The sequence below is a fragment of the Gekko japonicus genome, unplaced genomic scaffold (genome assembly GCF_001447785.1).
Source record: "Gekko japonicus isolate JY-2015 unplaced genomic scaffold, Gekko_japonicus_V1.1 scaffold216, whole genome shotgun sequence".
In the NCBI taxonomy this organism is placed as follows: Eukaryota; Metazoa; Chordata; class Lepidosauria; order Squamata; family Gekkonidae; genus Gekko; species Gekko japonicus.
In genome coordinates, this window is record NW_015165240.1 from 966,224 (window position 1) to 986,609 (window position 20,386).

The 20,386-nt window shown below is 41.7% G+C and overlaps 1 protein-coding gene across 1 annotated transcript in view; it reads right to left on the bottom strand.

Moving 5' to 3' along the window:
- Positions 1-20,386, bottom strand: part of NEGR1 (neuronal growth regulator 1) — a 914,174-nt gene that overhangs the window by 717,137 nt on the left and 176,651 nt on the right. The gene's annotated exons all lie outside the window — the stretch shown is intronic.

The window sequence follows — 20,386 nt, forward strand, 5'->3', positions numbered from 1 at the left end:
CATCTGAGAAGCAGCCTCTCTCATAAAATATGAACATTTTCATATGTTCTTGACAGAATATCTGTCTGTATCAATTTCTGTTCTTAAATGTGATAGAATGGAACAGGGATGCACTGTTACCATCTTAATGCTGAGAAGTCCCACAAGTGTACAATAAATTGTGACTCCATCAGTAGTGAAAAAGCTAGGAACATTATGCCTTGAACATTTGATCAATGTTTTATTTCCACAGTTGAGTACATTTTAAAACTTCTATGCTGCTCCCCCATCTACAGCTATTACTCAAGGCCATTTACAAAACAATAAAAGTACAAATCAGAAACATAAAAAGAAAACTACTTTAAGGCTATATAAAGCAGCATAACAAAACAGACGAAACATAGTTCTGTGGGATCTGGCAGAACATCTCAGCTATGTGGATGATGACTCCAATTTTCAATGCCACAATAAAAGATTGCTCTACTAAGCACTAGCTTACAGGAAGTGCGTCTAACCATGGCTTCCACAGATATTTGTGGCTTTGCTGTTAAATTTATCTTTGTTTTTGAATGTCAAATACTGATGATGCAAGAGCCCACTGAAGTCTGGCACTTACAACAGAGATGACCAGAGAATGGACATGGCCGGATGACAAGCATTATTTTGCACTGGGATAAACTGCAAACTGAGAAGTCTGTTTCCCTCTCATTTCCTTCTGCCATTTAAACAACACTCTCCATTCACCTCTTCCATTTTGGAACCTTCAGCACATACCAAGAAACATTTCTGGTTGCAGTGGTTTTCTAACTGTTCAGATCCAGAACCAACCTTTGCATTCAACCTGCATTTTAGGAACATTTTAATATTATTTTACAAAGCTATGTTCTTTCTGTTGCTCTATTTCTGTTTATAAAAATGATCATTCTGCCTACTTGCATAAGCCACCCATAGGTAACACTGCAGTCTAGTTTTGATTTGCATTCCCCTAACTTGAAATCAAACCTGTCCAGGATTTTAAAAATCCCTTGTATCCCATAACCTCTCCAGCCCCTGAATTTAACTTGGACTATGTTTACAGTCTTTTAATTAATTAACCAGGAGACACAATGTTCCAGCACTGACTGCAACTGACACAGTAGTTATTAAAAAACGTACTATAAGACACTTGTAAATACATCAAACGGTTATCTATAACCTTCAAAGCAGCTGAGTTCAGCATTACGACCCTTGTGTGTGTGATGTGACATCGTCACAGCAAACTCATGGGCCCCCAGCAAGGGGCTTTCAAGGCAAGTAAGAAGCAGAGGTGGTTTGCCATTGCCTGCCTCTGCAGACTCTTCCTTGTTGTTCTCCCTTCCAAGTCCCAATCCTGTTTGGCTTCCAAAATCCGACAAGATGGGGGCTATACATGCCGCCTTTCCTCTTACCACCTTTAACCTCTGTATATTTTTTAACAGAATTGACACCCCTGGGATACATCACATCTTCTGCAGCTAGAGATAACTTCTCCAAATTATTACAGTCACTATGTTTTTTATCACCTACAGTGGGCCTCCTGTATTACTTTAATCCTCCTGGGATGTATTTGAACTTATCAGAAGCAACCTAGTAGGTACTTTCTTCTCTTTGCCAGGGATGATAGTCAAATTCTGCAAGTCTAGCAAAACCAACTGCAAAACCTTCATCAGCCATTTAGACTGCAGATTGGATGACAGAGCATTAGGCTAGGAACTTTGCTCAGAAGCCAACGAAAATAAAAACACTGTGCACACATGAAGTTGCCTTATACTAAATCAGGCCATTGTTTATCAATGTCACTATTGTCTACTCTGACTGGATGAGGTTCTACAGGGTCTCAGGCAGAAGTCTGTTACATTACCTGCACTTACCTAATCCTTTTAAAGGAGACACTGGGAAATGAACCTGAGACCTCCTGCATTCAAAGCAGATGCTCTACCATGGCTCCTCCTAGTGTTTGGCAGAGGAATACTCAGCCACATCTGTGCTGCGACAGCTGGCCCCAGCATAACTGCGGTGCCACTAGTCCATTCCTTATGGGAACAGGCTACACAAAGGTCGGCTAAAAAAACGGTTCATTTTGTTTTCCCTGGATGCTACTGTGGTAGCATCTGTGGCAGCCATGCTGTGTTCTTTGGTGGCATTGTGGCTTCACAGCAGTGGCATGATAGAAATGGTGCCCAGGACCAATCAGGAGCGATGTGGCAAGGGGGCTGAGCTAAGGGCCCATCACAGGCAGGGGACAGAGAGGGGTGAGCCAGAGGAGTCTCCCTCATTGTCAGGAGAACACCCCACCCCCTAAAAAGGACCAATTCCCATCAGAAGTCCCACACATCTGAAAGTGGGGAGGGGGTATGAGCCATCTACCCAATGGGCACCCCAAGCTGCTTCACTGCCTACACAGAGGAAAGGGCCCTGAGGGCCAAAAGGGTGGGGGAGGGTCATCATTGCAACACCAGTGGTTGTTCTGTCCAGTAGGTTGCCCACATTGCCTAGGGCAGGGGTGGCCAAACTGTGGCTCGGGAGCCACGTGCGGCTCTTTCACACATATTGTGTGGCTCCCGCTACAGTGGCTGGGGAAGCAAAGGGGAGGCATGCCTCCCCAATAGGTCTTCCCTTCCCCAGCCAGTGCAGAGAAAGAAAGGGACTTGAACTTTAAATGCATTCTCAAAGCACCCCCCCCCCCGGCCAGCTTGGAGGCAGGGGGGCTTGGAGGACACATTTAATGTTAAAGTTGCTTTCTTTCCACCTCTCTCCCCCTCCTCTATTTCCTTTCTTTCCACCTTTCTCTCTCTCTCTCTTTCTCCCCTTCTTCCCTTATCATTTTAATATTAATTAAAGCAAATTTGCATATTTTCCAATAAAATGTGTGTAATATTTGTTCATGTCTTGCAGCTCTCAAACATCTGATGTTTGTGGCTCTTACGTTAAGCAAGTTTGGCCACCCCTGGCCTAGGGCATCCCCACACCAACCTGTACCATCCCTGGTGGAGGCAGAGCAGTAGTGGGGGCTAACTTGTGATGGCAAACAGCCTTTCCAGGTCCCTGGCAGCCACCGTGACAGACTCTATCAGCCCTTCCATCCAGTCCTGGCCCCTGGAGCAGGCTTCTCACCACTCACGGTGGCTCTCTAGCCACTCCCACAGTTTCTGTCCACATGGATGACAGGGTGGGAGGATGGACTCTACTGAGCATGAGCCCTGTGCCTGGGGCCCCAGTGAGGAGCCAGAATCCCTGTCATCCAGCCCACCTGTGGCTGCAATACCTGGCTCAGGAGAACATGCCTCCCCCCTGCCACCTCCTAACCTCCCCAATGTCCGGCAGCCATCTGACGATGTCGAGTCTGCCCACTGTGTCACATAGTTGGCATTGGGGCCTCTGAGATGCACAATGCATGGACGCTGCCGCCACCATTCATCTCATGGGGTTCAGGGTGCACAGGTGGCCCAAGTCATCAGCTGTGAACATTAGGGGAAAGGGTCCTAGAGTGGGGAGGACAGCAATTAGAGAGTCCAGTCTAGTCACAGTTTTTTCAACCATTCTCTTGACTAGTTTTGGCAACTGCAACAAAACTGATCTGATAGCATGTACTCTAACATGGAGCACTCCAGGATGTATGAGACAAAGTTTTCAGGGTCAGTTTTGGCAAATGCTGTAAGGCCACTTTCCAGCATTATGTTGCTCCAGAAAATATATATATATATCAATACATGTGATGTACTATTACAAAAGAAAAATCCTTGCCTGTCCAGAAATGTCTGTAGCATGCACCAACACAAGATTCCAATTGGGAGAGACAAGGTACAAATAATGCCTGGGGATTTTTCTCCCCAAGAACTATGCCTTGCACTCCTTTGATTCCACTATCCCTCACAGTACACAGGCTACAAAGGCAAGACAATGCTTGCAAGACCTTTTCCTCTTGTATCGGTAACATGCAGAAATTTCATGAAATTCTCTTTGATGGCCACTGATAAGCTGTTAACAAAGACAGGGAGAGTGTGTGTCATTAGAATCGGCCATTTATCCCTTGGCACCTTGATGAGAGCTTAGGGTTTATCATCATAAAGTAACAAAGGTGCTATTTTCTACTTTACTATGGTATGCCCTAGCAGGGCATCACCAGGGTCTTGGAGCCTCCTTCCCCTGATCTGCTCCTGGAACTCTCCACGGAGGCAAAAGAGTTGTTAGCACTGCCCAGCCACCAGCAGTTGCTAATACTCGTTGGAGAGGAGGACTCTGACAGCACTGATTCAGAGGATAGGGAGGAGCATCCTCCCCTTCCACATACCAACTCACTGCTGCTGATCTCGCCTTGAGTACACCCTTCTGTGGCCCCTCCCAGCCCAGTGCCAGAAAATAGCCATGCCTCCCACCTTCTCCAGTCCTGGGGCCCTATTTCCAGCCCTCAGTTTGGAAACATTTCCGCATCTTCCCCAGTGACTGCTGTGTGGCAGAGTGCCAGGTGTGCCACAGCCATGTGTGAAGGGGTGCCAATCAACCCCAACACTTGTCTACCTCTGTCCTTCACAGGCACCTGCAAAGGGTGCACCCCAGTATGTTGCCACCGGAGGAAAAAGCAGGAGGAAGGCCCACACCCTTTCAGCAAGGAGAAGCGGAGGGTGAGCAGAAGGCCCTCCAAGAAAGGCTCCCCACACTTGAGGTGCTGCGGGTGGGAAATCAAGACAGGCCACTCTCCAAGAGGTCATTCCCCCAGGGATGCTGAAAGTGCTATCCAAAAGGCTACATGGAAGACCCAGGAAGCAGTCATTCACTTCATCAGTGAGATGATGGCTGTGAATGTCCAACTCTTACCCTCATGGAGGATGTAGCCTTCCACTGGCTGCAACACTTGACTCCCTGGTACTGCACCACCACCACCACCACCCCCGCAGAGAACCATAAGCTGATGAGTCTTGCCCACCATGCACCGCTCCACAGTGGTGATGGTCAAGATTCAGCTCTCCAGAGCACAAGACAGAACTGTGCACTTCATGGCAGACCTCTGAAGCAGCCAGCAGCATGTCTACTTCTCCCTGACTACCCACTGGAGACAACCAGAAGACGTATCTGTCTGGACTGTCAGGGCAAAGCCCAGGCCCCAGGAAGGGACAGTCCTGCCACCAGGCTACAAAGCGGTTCTTCTCCATCCACAGGAGATGGATGCAGACCACACAGCACAAAACATTGCTGCCATGATACAGAGTAGACTGAGGGAGTGGGTGGGTGGCAGCAACATTGTCCATGGCTACATGGTGACGGATGCCAGCACCAACACGCTGGCAGTGGGGAAGGCCGTGTGCCTCAAGGGCATCATCTATTGGGCACACATGCTTCATGTGTGTGCTGTTGTCTGGGGGAAGAGGGGGGACACATCGTTGCTTGATCCACCCCTTCATTGTTATGTCCTCAGCAATGATCCCTCTAAGCTGTGGAGTCTTGTAAGCAAAGTTTCTACTTTGTGAGCCACTGGCATTAAAGTTGTGAGCCAGCAATTTGGCTACTGCATAAATTAATTTGCTCTGGAGCCATCCTTCCTGAGCTAAGACAGAAATGTGTGAGCCGGAGGCTAAAAAACTGTGAGTTAGCTCACACTAACTCAGCATAGAGGGAACACTGGTCCTCAGGTGCCTTCCTCCAACCACACCCTGACAAAAATGCACACAGCCCCTAGTGTGCACACAGGCTGAACTTTATTGTAGGGTTCCAGGGGCAATGGAGTGTTTAAGCAGAACTTCCACCTCCATAGTAACGCGTACGGGTCAGTTGGCTCCCTGAGAACCAATCACCTCCTCCTTAGTATTGAGCTGTTAACTAGTCAGCACCTGATGCAGTTGGTATATAACAATAAATAATCTCTGTGTGTCAATATAAACCATTTAAACAATCCAGACTAGAATATTTTAATGCGTATACATGAAATATTGTTTTCAGTCAGAATTCAAAGTTCATGTGTGTTTGATGAGCTAACAATAATTACATGGGCATTAAAATGTGGAAAACAAAATGCACTCCTTTAAAAAATAAGAAATGATGAAACAAGTTGATATATATTGGAGGAATTATTCTAACTTTGGTTACCACCAATTATCCTGTCATTATATCAATATCCTGATTATTCCAAACTCACTGTATATTGTTCCTCAACCAGGCTCATGGAAACTGCACTTGGCTTGTGTATAAAGCATATTTACAGAGAATACAACTTTTTTAGCTCTTTCAATTGCTTAGATTTACCACATAAATCAATAACATCCACTCACTTCAGTTTCAATGCAATATTATGGGCACAATATAATATTTGGCCAAAAATAGGGTGTATTTAAAATTTGCTCAGTTCTTTTTGACTTTTATGTCTAATGTAATTTGTTTTATTAGCTGATTCATATAAATATCTTTGTTTCAGTAAAGTTCAAAAATGAGAAGCAACATTTGTCTTTTTTAGAGCCAGATATCCAGATTTCAAAGCAATTAATAATACAACTTATGAAAACAGTTTAGGTAATTCATTGGTTTTGATAATATTTACTGTTGCCATATATTTCAAACACATTTTTTTCAGTCATCAACCTGTTCATCTGCATGGTGTGAAAGGCAAACAAATAGCAGTTCCAGAACAGTTCTGCTGTAACTCTTAAGATGAATCACTAACTGATAATGTTTTAAATTCATCTGTTGGTATCAAAATCAAACAAAGAGACTTGCTATATTTTTCCCTCCCATCATTTACCAGTTGAAACTTCTCCACTTTCTCCCTTACATTTCCTCTTTTTAAGTCTTTGATGTATTTATCAATGATTTACTGAAAGCCAAGCTGCAAATCCATAATAACCATGTACCTTCACTAGTGACCGTAACTTCAAAAATAAATCCAAGAAGCATCAGTAAACCAAAATGGTGACACACACTGCCAAAACACAATGAAAGAAAAACATTAGAAAATCAACTCCTAGTCTGAAATTCAAAGACACACTACCTACCAGGGCTATTTTTGGGCAGGAACGCACAGGAAAGGAGTTCCGGCTGGCACCCAAGTTGGCCACGCCCAGCAGGAACTCATTAGCATAATAGGCCACACCCAACCACAGAAACTCATTAGGATTGGCTACATTAGGGGTGTGTGGCCTAACATGCAAAGGAGTTCCTGCTACAAAAAAGCCCTGGGTTTTGACAACAAGCAAGGTAAACAGAACAACAAGCAAAAGGTGGGTATGGCTGAATAACCACACTTCTGGTAACATGGGGATGCGGCCTAATGTGCAAATAAGCTGTGCTGTCAGGGGTGTGGCCCAATATGCTAATGAGTTCCTGTTGTTGGGTGTGGCCTATTATGCTTGCTGGGCTTTTTCTACAAAAAGAGCCCTGCTACCTACCCATGCAAATTAATACTCAGAAGGCATAAGTGCACATGCATCATTGATTTGATTGATACCTCTGGCCATTCTGAAGGCCTGATAAGAGTAAGTAACAAAATCTGTAGCAGAGAATAAATTTACACCTAATTTATTGAAATCTTCCAACCTTTCCCCAATTTAACTCCATGTCTCTCAGAACAGCTTAAAACAAGTAGGCCTTACAATACGTTCAAATGTATTCAGGTTTGGATTTTAGTGAGTAGCATATACACCTTCACATATACACCCTCTTCAATATCTGTATGAGATCACTGAATGAAGTCATCATCTCAAGCTTTGTTGTGCAGATGACACCCAATTCTGTCTTTCATGATCCAAGCTTTCATACATACGTACCCATCTTGAACCAGTGCTTTGAGGTTGTGATCAAGAAGCCAATGGAGAACAAGCTAATGATGAATCCAGATGAGACAGAGGTAACATTTCAGGAAAGATGATGTTGTGGAGGGATTGGATCCATATTTGTGGTAGATGAACCAGAGCTGGCATTGAAAAGCAGGTCAAATGCTTCACCGTATTCATGGACCCTACCTTGCTATTTGAAAAGCAGCCTGTCGTGGTGGCTAAGACTGCCTTCTATTTGCTGCATTGGTTCAGAAACCCTCCCATTTCTGAGATGCAGCAGACCTGGCTATGGATCCTTTTGTAACCTTCGGCTTCGGCTTGGAAGGCGAGGTATAAATTTGAAAAATAAATAAATAAACCTTGTAGCTAGGTTACAGTAATTTACCTACACTGGGCTTCCAATGAAAACAACCCAAACATTATAACCAGTTCAAAATGTGGCAACCCAATTATTATCAAGGGCTGGTAAAGGTAAAGGTTTCCCTTGCTTGAAAGCCAGTCGAATCCGACTCTAGGGATGTGGTGCTCATCTCCATTTCCAAGCCGAACAGCCAGCGCTGTCCAGACACGTTTCCATGGTCATGTGGCCGGCATGACTAAATGCCAAGGTGCATGGAACACTATTACCTTCCCATGTAAGCGGTTCCTATTTATCTACTTGCAATTTCTGGGTTTCGGACTGCTAGGTTGGCAGGAACTGGGACCAGAGATGGGAGCTCACTCCGTCTTGCGGCACTTGGGTCTCAAACTGCTGAACTACCGACCTTATTAACACAAGGTAGTCTAGTTTAAAATAAGTACCATGGCTGCTAGTTTATTTCCAAGTTCAATTCAAGGCGTGGGTTATGACTTTTAAAGGCCTTCACAGCCTAGGACCACTCTTTCACCATATGTCCCCATGTATCAGCTAAGGTCCTCAGGTTGCTTGCCTCCATTTCTTGAACATTTCCATTTTCTTCCTTAGTGCATTTACCTCTCTATAAAGATAAATTAAACAGAAATGAAAGAGAAAATCCTCTTTTAAAGGGAAAAAAAGAATAAGAGGAATCAGTGTCTTTATCTAAGAAAGTGAATTGGGGGGGGATTACCCTCCCCATAACAGAACTGCTTTTGAATTTTTGGCACAGCAGCTACATGCACACACACCAGAAAAATGTGCCAATTTTGCTATGATCCAATGAAGAAATCCAATGTATACAGAAATTCAGAACAGAAGATACAGAAATACAATACATAGGTCTATTTTGAAAATGAAGAAATATGCTACAAAATTAACAGCAATGTTACTTGACTGGGTGAGAAGTATAGACAGGGCAGTAAGACTGTCCTACCATATGTAAGGATTAAGGAGAGCAGCCTTCTGCTGGAGGAGCCATCAATAGTTATCTGCAAGATCCATCCTAGAGTAACTAGAGCCATAGATACAAAGAACTCTGAAACTCATTCTTGAAAGATGGTATTTCTATGTACAGTCCATCTTTGGCTGGCTCAGCACCTTCTTTTAAAAAGAAACATGTGGCTTCCATAAGGACATCAACATCTTGTGGGTGTGCGCAAACTCTCTGCAAGCCTAAAGGAACTTTCTGAATTTCAACTAGGATTTTCTAGCAAGTCAGCCTTCGCCTGTGCTTTGTTGACAGTTATCAGAGATGAGAACCCTGAAGTAAGCAATCTCAGGGGGGCATATCCACACCTGCCTCTGTTCAGGAAAATATTTATGCTTGTTTGGCTTTTCAACAGCAGCTTTAAATGATGGGAGGCAAGCAAGACCACCTAAGAACACTTTCCTGGGAGTAAGCCCCACTGAATAGGCTTGAGTAGAATTCTGAGTAGATCTGTTTAGGGTTGCTGTCTATGAGTTTCTAAGACACACTACCATAATAAATTATTGGTTCATCATTCTCAGGAAGCTTCAGTCTCCCACAAAGAGTAAAAAAATATTGGTCCGTTCTTCAGCTCAGAAGCCAGGGCCAGACTTACCCCACGGTCTTGTTTGTGGTACCAGGGGGGAGGGTGGAAGGCAAAGGCTCCATGGCAGTCCTTGCCGAAATAGGGGGGTGGGTGAAGATGAGCACAGGAAGCTGGCACCCGCCCTATTCAATGCTGGGCCTATCAATGAGGCTGGGATGGCTGGCTGGCTGGGGGTGCCCTGGCTGCTCAGAAATGTTCTCAGGCACAAGTCCCATGATTCTGCTTGTTTATGGGAAGAAAACCCAATATAGGGAATATTCAGTATGTAAAAAACAAGAACTATGGCAGATATTCTTACCAGCTCAAGTTCATATCTGGAAATAAACTGGGGGGGGGGGGAGTTAACCTTTTGGACTACCTCATTTTCTACAGCAAGCTGAAGAAACATTACCTAAACCAGATTGATCACAACAGGGTAAGTTTGCCAGTCCCCAGGTGGGAGTGGGAGATACCCCAATTTTGCAGGCTCATGCCTACCACCACAGGGAAGCCCCGCCCCAACAGCCATGACCCCATGTGATGTCCCCGAAATGATAACGTCACACGGAAATTACATCATCATACCAGGGACATCAAGTGGCGGTGCTCTAATCTTTGGGCAAAACTCTATGGTTTGAGCCCAATTTTACCATGAGATTCCCCCAAAACCAGAGTGTCATCATGCATGACATCCCCAGCATGATGTCTTTCCCGCATAACATCATCACATCAGGGATGTTGCACGCAGCAATGTCGCCCTGCCCCCACTCCTAGACTGTCACTGCCAGCACAAGGTAAAGACCTGGCAACCCTACAACAGCACAATATCGGGGGGGGGGGATGTGCAGAAAGACACTAAGAAAAATAATATATATATTGTCTTTATTCTGTTCTTTTTCTTAGCGTCTTTCTGCACATCCCCCCCCCATGGTATTGTATTGTTCACTGTGTGATCACTTGCTGGGTTTAACCCTACAACAGCTACATGGAATTTAACAGTTGACTGCCAAATTACATCATTAGGAAATTTGAAGCCACCTCTATCAGCAAACTGTGTAAATGGCATAATTTAAGCCCCCTCCAGAAGCAAATTTAAATAATTTCATAGCTACATGGATGGTTTAATTGTTCATCCTCATTTCTAGGTATTACATGCTTTCATTTATGCTTCTTGTTTTATTTTGTAACTGGATTTTTAGCACCCTAAAATGTTTATATATGGCAATAACTGATAAACCAAGGCATGCTCAATAATAATGAGAGAAAAAGGAAATATTAACCCCTTCAATAAAATATGCTCTCATTTATTCAAGGTAGCTTCTTTTTACAGGAAGCATTCACAAAGCAAGTCTGTTTGCAATAATATATCAAAAAGCCATCAAAATCTCAGGGAGATTTCCCCCCCAAAAAATATTTCTTTCAACTGGCAAATATGACTAGTTGATATTTTTAACTGAATTTTAAAAACACAGATTTCAAATAAGAGGTAACAGCTACTGAATGTAGAGAACTGAGGGGAGAAGTCCTTTTATTTACCACAGGCCATGATTTGGTTGAACCCATGAAAGGAGGTTTTCTTGCTTCAAAAGAAAAGCCTTTGATTTATCACCTAATATTGTTCTTTAAAAGCTTGTATTTTTCATTACTCCAACATAAATCTTTTGGATTACATTTCCTCTTGCAACTTGTCCCAAGGTAGAAGGATTAATATTTGTTTTAGCTCTTAGGTATAGTAATTACTGTGCATAATGAAGGTTGCTTTTAACATAAAACACCAAGTTTACCTTAATGTTACACTGTGAGAAAATTATTATAGGTATCAGAGCAATATTCATTTATGCAATACCCAACAGTTAGACACAAAAACAAACAGAATGGTTGAAATTACTGTGTGTTTTCTGTGTGTTTTCAAAAGAGTTACATCTTACCATTGTTGAATGTGTCTTTCTAGAGCTTATGATGAAAATGTACCAACCAAAATTTATTTGCTACCAATATATGAAAGTAGTGTAGATAGGAAATAAGACAACAAGCAATTTGGGTCTATTTTATACTGTTGCTCACTTCTGCACATATTGGGGGGAAAAGCAAACAGCCTTCCAAATGTCTCAAAAGGAATTCAGTAATAAAAGACTGTATGAATTCTAGCCTATACCTGTGCTAATAACCATGGCTATGGTATATTTCACATCTTATCAAGCATTACAGCTGAAGTTACCCTGGAGCAGGTGGACTACTTCAGTTAAGCTGTGGTCCTTTGATGAATGAAAAATGGATGACTTATAAAAGATTCATTAGGTGATGGGCAATGATGACTTAATCAAGTATGAAAATTGCTGGTAATAAAAATATGACATGGTCAGATCATTTTAAGATCCGACAGGACAAATACAAACCCCTGAACTATACAACCCAGTCAGGTAGCAAAACACAGCTGCAGAGAAATTTTTAAGATGCAAAACTTGGCAGTTTCTTATCTAATGCTGAAGGGAAATACGGGAACTTCTAATGATTATACTGAGAATTGAGGCTGTTATGTTCAAAAAAGAAAATTACCCCGATATGCCATGATATTTCTCAGCGATCAAACTATGTAATTTTATTTAGCAGAGTGGATGTATTAATGCTGGTATGTACATGAGCACACCTCCAAAAAGGTTCCATATTTTTCTAAGTCTGAGACCCAAGAATCTGAACAGACACTGACTTTGGACATTCTAACCACCTGCAATTTCATAACTAATCAGGAATAATACCTGTGTGAAAGGTCCTATGGCAGGGATCCCCAGCATGGTGCCTGTGGGGGACATGGTGCCCGCCAATACCTTTCCTGATACCTGCCAGGTGTTTTTAAAAAGTAGGTGGGACCAGGTACAGCTCCTGCCCTGCAGGGCTTCTGAATGGCCACTGGAGATCTGATGGTATATCTCAACCACAGCTACCATCACATTGTTGGTTTTATTCTATCTCACATTCCTTTTTCAAAGTATATTTTACTCCAGGTATATTACTCTTGTACATGAGCTTCTTCTGTGTGTACATGTGTGGCTCTACCTCCTGTGGTGTCTATTTTGTGGTAATGTCCACCTCCCTGTGTCAGAATTCCAAAGGTGCCCACAGGCTCAAAAAGGCTGGGAACCCCTGAACTATGGGATGTGTATTCCAAGTAGCATCCAGGTAGTATGCCATTATAGTAAATATTGGATTGGATCAGACAGCTGCTTTCATGAGTGGAAGGGCACTTATGTTCATATAAGGAAGACAGAAGTGACTTTTGCCGCTTTCTTGCTCCTCTGTCCCCCAGAAGCAGTATTTCATGGATTGTAGTGGGCTGCAGCAGCAAGCATCAAAGATCTGTTTCATGAATGAGAGCTGTGCTTATGGTCCTTTGGATCCTACCCATTATTATTTATAGGAAATATATGTCGTCTTTCTGATCTATGAATGCCCTCACAGACACATAGTGTGAAGCTAGTTCAGGCATTCACAGGCTGTGTTTAAACTGTGCAATCCCCCATAAGCAAGATTCATGGAAGGATAATTGTCCTATGAATCTTATTACCTCAAAAAAGTTATTTGACCAACAGTGCTATCCTAAGCAGAGTTATACTGTACTAAGCCCACTGAATTCTTTGGACTTATAAGGGTGTAACTTTGCTTAGAATTACACTGCCAAGGACACATCAGATGATATAAACTTATCTATCCAAGTACTGTTGGATTATTTGAATATAAGATATTATACATTTTCCCTTTATCACTGCCCTCCATAAATGAATTTGGAAAAAAATATTCTCATGCAATAACTCAAAATGCAACTGTTTGAAACAGCTAAAAATTAAACAGAAGTATTATGAAAAAATCAAGCAACAGTGAAAAATAAAAACTGACAGAAATTATCAGCAAATGCAGAATCTGCATCAGACAGATCACATCAGGACAAATTTAAATACAGACAACATACAGCATATCAAACAAAAGAACACTAAGAGAAACATGTTCACTGGGTACTGGTAAAATCTCACATGGGAAGTGATCTTTAAGTATACAATATCATTGGATGTTACCCTTTGCACTTAAATTGATGAGGGGAACTTAGAGGAGCTTCTGATGAACTCAGTGAATAGACTGTTTCTATATGAAGCAGGCAAACCATTTATCTTATCTATATATCAAATTCTCAAGTCCCCTAGGCCTGCAGATACTTATTTCCACAAACAGAGGGCACACGCTCCCCCAACAGGTTTTTCTACAGACTCCATGGTCTGCAAGAAAATCCAAAAAGTTTTTTAAAAAACCTCAGGGAGGGTTGAATCCCCCCCAATCCCTTTTGAAATGGCTGCCCCAGGGATCTACTCCAGGCCCCGCCACATCAACAGTGATAGATAGACTGGCTGGTAGCCAGAGACAGAGAGAGATAATGAATGGGGGAAGAGAGGAGGAATCAAAAGCAGAACTGGAGCTGTGATTGGGGAGGATTCCTCCTGCAGTACAAATGGCTAAATAGCTGAAGGATGTTTTAAAAGAACATTTGAGCTTCTCACCTTTACCTCTTGTGCTGCGGGCTCCACTATCCTCTTAAAACTTTCTTGGGGAGGAGGCTTCTAACTGCTTCTCCCCCTCTAACAGCTCAAGAAAGACTGAGTGGCTGAGAGTGAGAGAGAGACACAGAGAGAGAGATAGATGATGGGCGGGGAAAGAGGGGGAGGAAGCAACAGCAGAACTGGAGCTGGGACTGGGAAGGATTCCTTGCTGCCACTCGCCCATCTCCAACACTGTTTTTCCTGCAGTATGAATGGCTAAATAGCAGGGGGAAGTTTTAAAAGGTCATCTGAGACTGCCTTCCAAGCAGGAGAGAAGGATAATTCTCACCACAATCTCTGTGGCTGTGACCTCTGCTGTCCTTTAAAACCATTCTCTCTGGCTTCTAACTGCTTCCCCCCCCCCCACACACACACACCAGCTTGGGCACTGCTTTTTCCCACTGCTTCTCTCTTCTGACAGACTAGAAGCCAGAGGGAAGTTATAAAAGGAAAGCTGAGGTGTCATTAATGGATGGGTGGGCACAGTGACTGAGAGATAGGGGGCAGGTGGAGAGGAGGTGGGATTTCCTCCAACCAGTGTCAGTTTGTACACACCACTCTTTAAAATGTTCCTTAGAAACCCTGACAGACAAACTGCCAAAGACAGCTGTGGTGCTGTCAGTGAATGTGGACTCATATCAGGCTGAAGAAGACTGGAGCCCTGCAACCACACAATTCTCCATGGCAAGGTGAGAGGCTGAACAAGCAAAGGTGCCTCAGGCTGACCCATTGGTAAACCAATGGCCATTTAAACAGCTGCTTTTGGCAAGGGCACTCAGAAGTACAGTGGTACAGGACACCTGTAGCACCACAAGACCTGCAGTACCCAGTAAGGCAATCTTTGAAATCTCACCTCACATAAACAAAGATTGTCATTCCCGGGAAAACTCCTCTTTGAAGCCAGCTTCAGTCAAATGGCTGACTATGCACAAGGGAATTGAGCAAGGCTAGACAGCTCTCTTTTCAGTGTTCAATAAAGCAAAAGGGGAAAACAAAGGGGAAAAGGGAAAAGTGGGCTCCAATTATTACTCCCTTCCCTTCACAGAAGGCTGTCACCGAGCTGCCTCCTCCCTTAAGAGGGCACCTATTCTGGATTGTAAAAGATGCCAACATCTAAAGGAAACAGCAGCTGGTTTTCCTCTCCCCCTTCCCTTCACCCTCCCTCCCCCTTTTCAGAGAAGCACTTTCCCCCATCCCCCCCCATTGATCTGAGTCATCAGCATCTTGCCGGATCCAGAACACATTGGAAGGCAAGGGGGCTTTATTTACACTGCCCTGGTGGGGAGGGCGGGGTATGAATAAAATAAATAAATAAAATACTCAAACTCTGCCCTTTTTAAAAACACTTCTGGTATAATGGAGCACATCTACAGAAAACAGCAGCTGGTCTTTCCCTCCCCCCTCCCTCCCCCCTTTCAGATAAGCACTTTTTTCCATGTCATTTTTTCCAGCAATCTGAGTCCATCAATAATCTCATTTTGTTAGACTCATACCACTTGTTAAAAAAAAAATTAAATGCAAAACAATGAGGGGAAAAGTGGATTTTGCACACCAATGAATGGTGGAAGAAGGAGAGTGGGTGGAACAACCTCTATGTGGGAGGATGAGTGACCTTCAAGGTGCAGGAAAGGGTGAGGAATCCAAGGGAATCTGTATGCTTTTGAATTACCTTTGGCTCAAAAACCGAAGCAACAGAAAAACTGGCACAAAACCACTCTCAAAAAACCCAGGAAAATGGCTACCTGAAAGCAAACTGAGCACTGAAGGGGGGGAAGATCAATGCAGAATGAAAAATAAAACCTGATGGAAATGGATGGTAAAAGTGAGGGAAAACACCCATGCATAATAGACCAGAGAACGTAAGAAAAGGCATTAGAGTCATCTAGTTGAACTTCCTATTCAGAACAGAAATGTGCATCCACTACAGACAGCCATCCAATTGAGCTTAAGATGATGGTCAGTACAATTGCATAATCATTCTGCTTTTACGGTAAATGGAAGGACATCTTTGAAGTAGTGTGTCTGTATTTGACAAGCAGTTATTCCAGGCCACACACCCTATAATTGGTTTACATGGGGATATTCCTCCAACAGTGAGACAGAATTAAAGCAAGCTGGCATTTTTTTATAGTTGCAACAATAGCACAGCTAATGTTCTCAGGGGTTTTTTTCTCCTCAGTTATTATAAATTTAACTAGTATTGTCCTCAGGCTAACAGAGAATTGTTGTACTTGCAATTCTGACTGCTTTGTATATGAAGACATGAGTCACTTGTATCTTTCCACACTCTTAAAATGTTTCCTGAAAAAAAATAATTGTTGGTATGCACAGTTAGAATTGTTCCAACTTCTAGAGACACTATCTGTACCATCATCATATCCGACTAGTTACAAGCAAGATGAATTTGCATTGCAGGAGGACAGCATTGCCTATACTACCTTGATACTTTATCAAAAAGGTATTGATCTTCTGTTCAGTATTTCACATGATATGTTTCTGCAAAGCAAAATGTATACACTTCTGCTTAATCTCATAATTTCAGGCAGATGGATGTTAAAACATCACAGAAATTTAAAGCCAGAATTATCAAAATCAATTTAACCTTTTTTAAAAGAATCTTTGTGGAATATGATTGCATGATCTCTAAATAGTTTACAAAGTAAAAGTCAATAGAAATAGACAGGGGGACACCGCACCCACCATGCCATAGTTTAGAATGAAGGACCCTAAACAAGTAATGTCTACAAAGAGTCACTCAGGTGTGACCTTAAGTACTTAGTGCTTTTTTAAACAATAACATACAGAACCTTGAATTAGATATTAAACATCTAGGATACAAGTACAACCTGAATCCAATCTCATCTGAATCTGCAGCAATGCTCAGCACAAGCTACAGCTTCTGAATGCTTTTCAAGAGCAGCTCCTCAAAAAACATATTGCATTAAACAGTTCTTAGGGTTATGAAAGCATAAATGATAGTAGTTAGACTGTGTTCTAGCATTAAGCCTGTGAATGTACTTAGCTAAAAGCACTCTTGAATACAGCTGCTTTCCAAGACTCCAGCATCATCCAAGAATGTAGGAGAAAGCCCAAACAATAACATCAATCACAAGGTAGGCTTGTGTCCTCCAGATCATAAATTCTCAAAACCATCCTTGTCTGTATTCATTTTAAATTAGCGGTATGCTCTGAGGAGAAAAAAAAGTTATAATTTCAGTATTGGTTCAGGATTCAAATCCTTGGGTTTTTTCCTGGGATTCCAGAATTTAAGGACCACTATTTTCAATGGGGGGACCTATTCAAACGTCTGGTGCAGCTGTGTTGGTTTTTAAGATAAATTTGCATAGAGCATAGTTCTCCCTTTAACTGAAAGACCCCCTAAGTTTCAAGTAGAATGAACAACGGGGTTCAGTTTTAGAGAGTGCCAAAATAGAGGGCCCTTGGCACACTTCTCTTCACTGTTTCCTACTGGAGGAGAATGTTTGCAACCTGGTAGGAGAGGACCAGCTGCAAGCATTTTTTAAAAATCCAGTTTTTTTCAAATACACTAAGTGACTCACTTTTTTTTTCTTTTCCATTTCCAATTTATTTTATTGAAGTATTGAAAGTTACATACAACTGATAAAGTAAGATGAACCACTTCAATTTCAACAAAAATTAGCAAGTACTAATAACAACAGAATTTATACATCAATCATTATGAACAGAACAATAATCAACAATTATCCTATCTCAGTACTACACTGGATACCATTCTATTTTAGAGAGGAAGAGTTATAACAATAAAACTAATAAGTATTAAGGTTTGGATAATCAATTAACAATACCTTTCTCTGCGTAGCCTATTTACCTATTAAGACTTAATCTTATCTGCAGTATGATATATCCTTGTGTTCCAACTAAGACACAATCTAACCTTTGACATTCCTTCAGAGCCATTCGATATATTTCTTCCAAGAGGTTGGTATATATTGTTCCGCTTTTTAAAAACCTTTCTGCTGAAAATTTGGCATTTGCCATCCTTCGTTATTTTGGTCTGTTGTCTTCTTTCAAAAAAAAGTGAGGAATGTTTCCCTTTGTAGTAAACTGTTTTCCTGCTCCAACATTAAAATATTTGAAAATAATTTAAATAAATAATACATGTGTATGTCTGTGAGACTGCATGTGATGAATCAATCATCCAGATTCTATGAGACACACATCTTCATGCTGGGCATCCACTGCCTCTTTGTTATGTTGGGGTGCCTTATTTACTATTACTGTTTAAGGAGTTCCTGATGGGTGGGGTCTGTCATTCCTCTGAAAATGTCATTCAGCCCAGAGCTGAATTCATTCTCTGGGGCTTGACTGCAATGATGACTGGCTGGGAGCATTCCTGATCCCTTGCAAGGATCTAAATGAAAGAGAAATGCCATTGCCTGGGAAATCAGAAAAAATCAAAGAAAAACAAGATGTCTGATGCTGACACTAAGCCCCTGAACTACAACAATTTTTTTCAGGGGTTTTTTTTTTGTAACACTTAAGAATCCCAGACTTGTGTTTAGTACCCCAGAAATCATAGTAGTTACTTGAAACAACAATTTTGTTGTATATTTTCAGTTCAGGAATTTTGGGTGGCACACCCCTATTCTAAATTTGTTAATTTTTATCCAGTTTATTGTGGGTTAGGTCTAAATAATGATGGGTTGAAAGAACAATGATCTCTAGTTGAAGAATGGATACTTTTGGCCCCCTCTAGGAGTTCTGGTTAGTTAAAACGGGCACAGGTGGAGCAGAAGCAAAAATAGCCCCAAGCAACTTGCTGGCAGTAAAGGTAACCAGCTGGAACCAACCCAAGCAAATACAATAAACATTGTCGATATCAAATCAGTTTCCCAAAATGTGAAAGTAATATATAGTATCAATGACGTTAAAAAAAGGATTCCTGACTTTTAAATGCAGAGATTTTGAGAAGTTTGGAAATATGCTTAAGAATTATACTGTACATTTAAGCTTCTTTTTTATTATTATTAATAATATATTTATTGGATTTTCAAACATAAAGGTGTGAGACAGCACAAAGAAAATAATCATGTAAGGTAAACAATTACAACAAAAACAAATTTGTTATCTTATCTAGGGCATATTACAAGCCCTTTTAAACATTTTCACAGCTAATTTACTGGATTACCAGAATTACATAACATTTACAAACTTTACAACTTTATTACCCTCTTTGGGTACCCTTTTTGGTTTCCTGAAGCATCTTTTTTCTAAAATCATATCTAAGTGCCTTATATTTTTGTATTCACAAAGTTTTGTTTCCAACTTTCTTCCTCTCAGCTACATGGAGTTAGTCTTCAATCTTTTGGTACTCTTACAACCTCTCTTTACAAACTTCTTTGTTTTCTTTTTACTCAATTTGGGCATTTTTCTAAGTGGGAAATTTTGAGAGACACCTTTTACATCCAACTTTAACAGATAACTTGTTGATTTTTCCCAACTATGGGTTTGGATGGCGTCGCTCTTCTCATTTTCCATCATTAAAGGTACCATGTCCTGCAACATCTCTCTTTGCTGCTCCTGTATTATTTCTATCTCATTTTCCACATACATACAACTATGAGGTTTTTTTTGAAAGTTTTTAAGGGCTATTGCAACTGCAGATTGTATTTCCTCTTTCTCATGGATGTTTTTAAAGGCTGTTGCAACCACAGATTGTATTTCCTCTACCAAAATTGCTCCCAAGTGAGGTTCACAAATTCCATGTTTTCCAAATCTTCCTCTTCTGCGCTTTTCTCTACCAACTCCATTTTCCTACTCAATTAGATTCCTAAATGATATCACAGCAGTCACTATAATACAATACTATTCAGCTATCCGCATACAGTCATATAATACATGCGATTCTGCTAACGTTGCTTTTAAAAGTTGGTAATTCCAACATTTAGAGTCTTACCCCTGCTGTATCATTCATGAAGTCTCTACACATATTCTCTTCCTAGCCGCTTTCTTCCATTCATTTGGCAATATATGAAAAGGGGTATTTCCATGAAAATTTGACTATTTTATTCCTGCAAAAATATGCCAGCTCATGTCTTCTTTCTTGTCAATTTT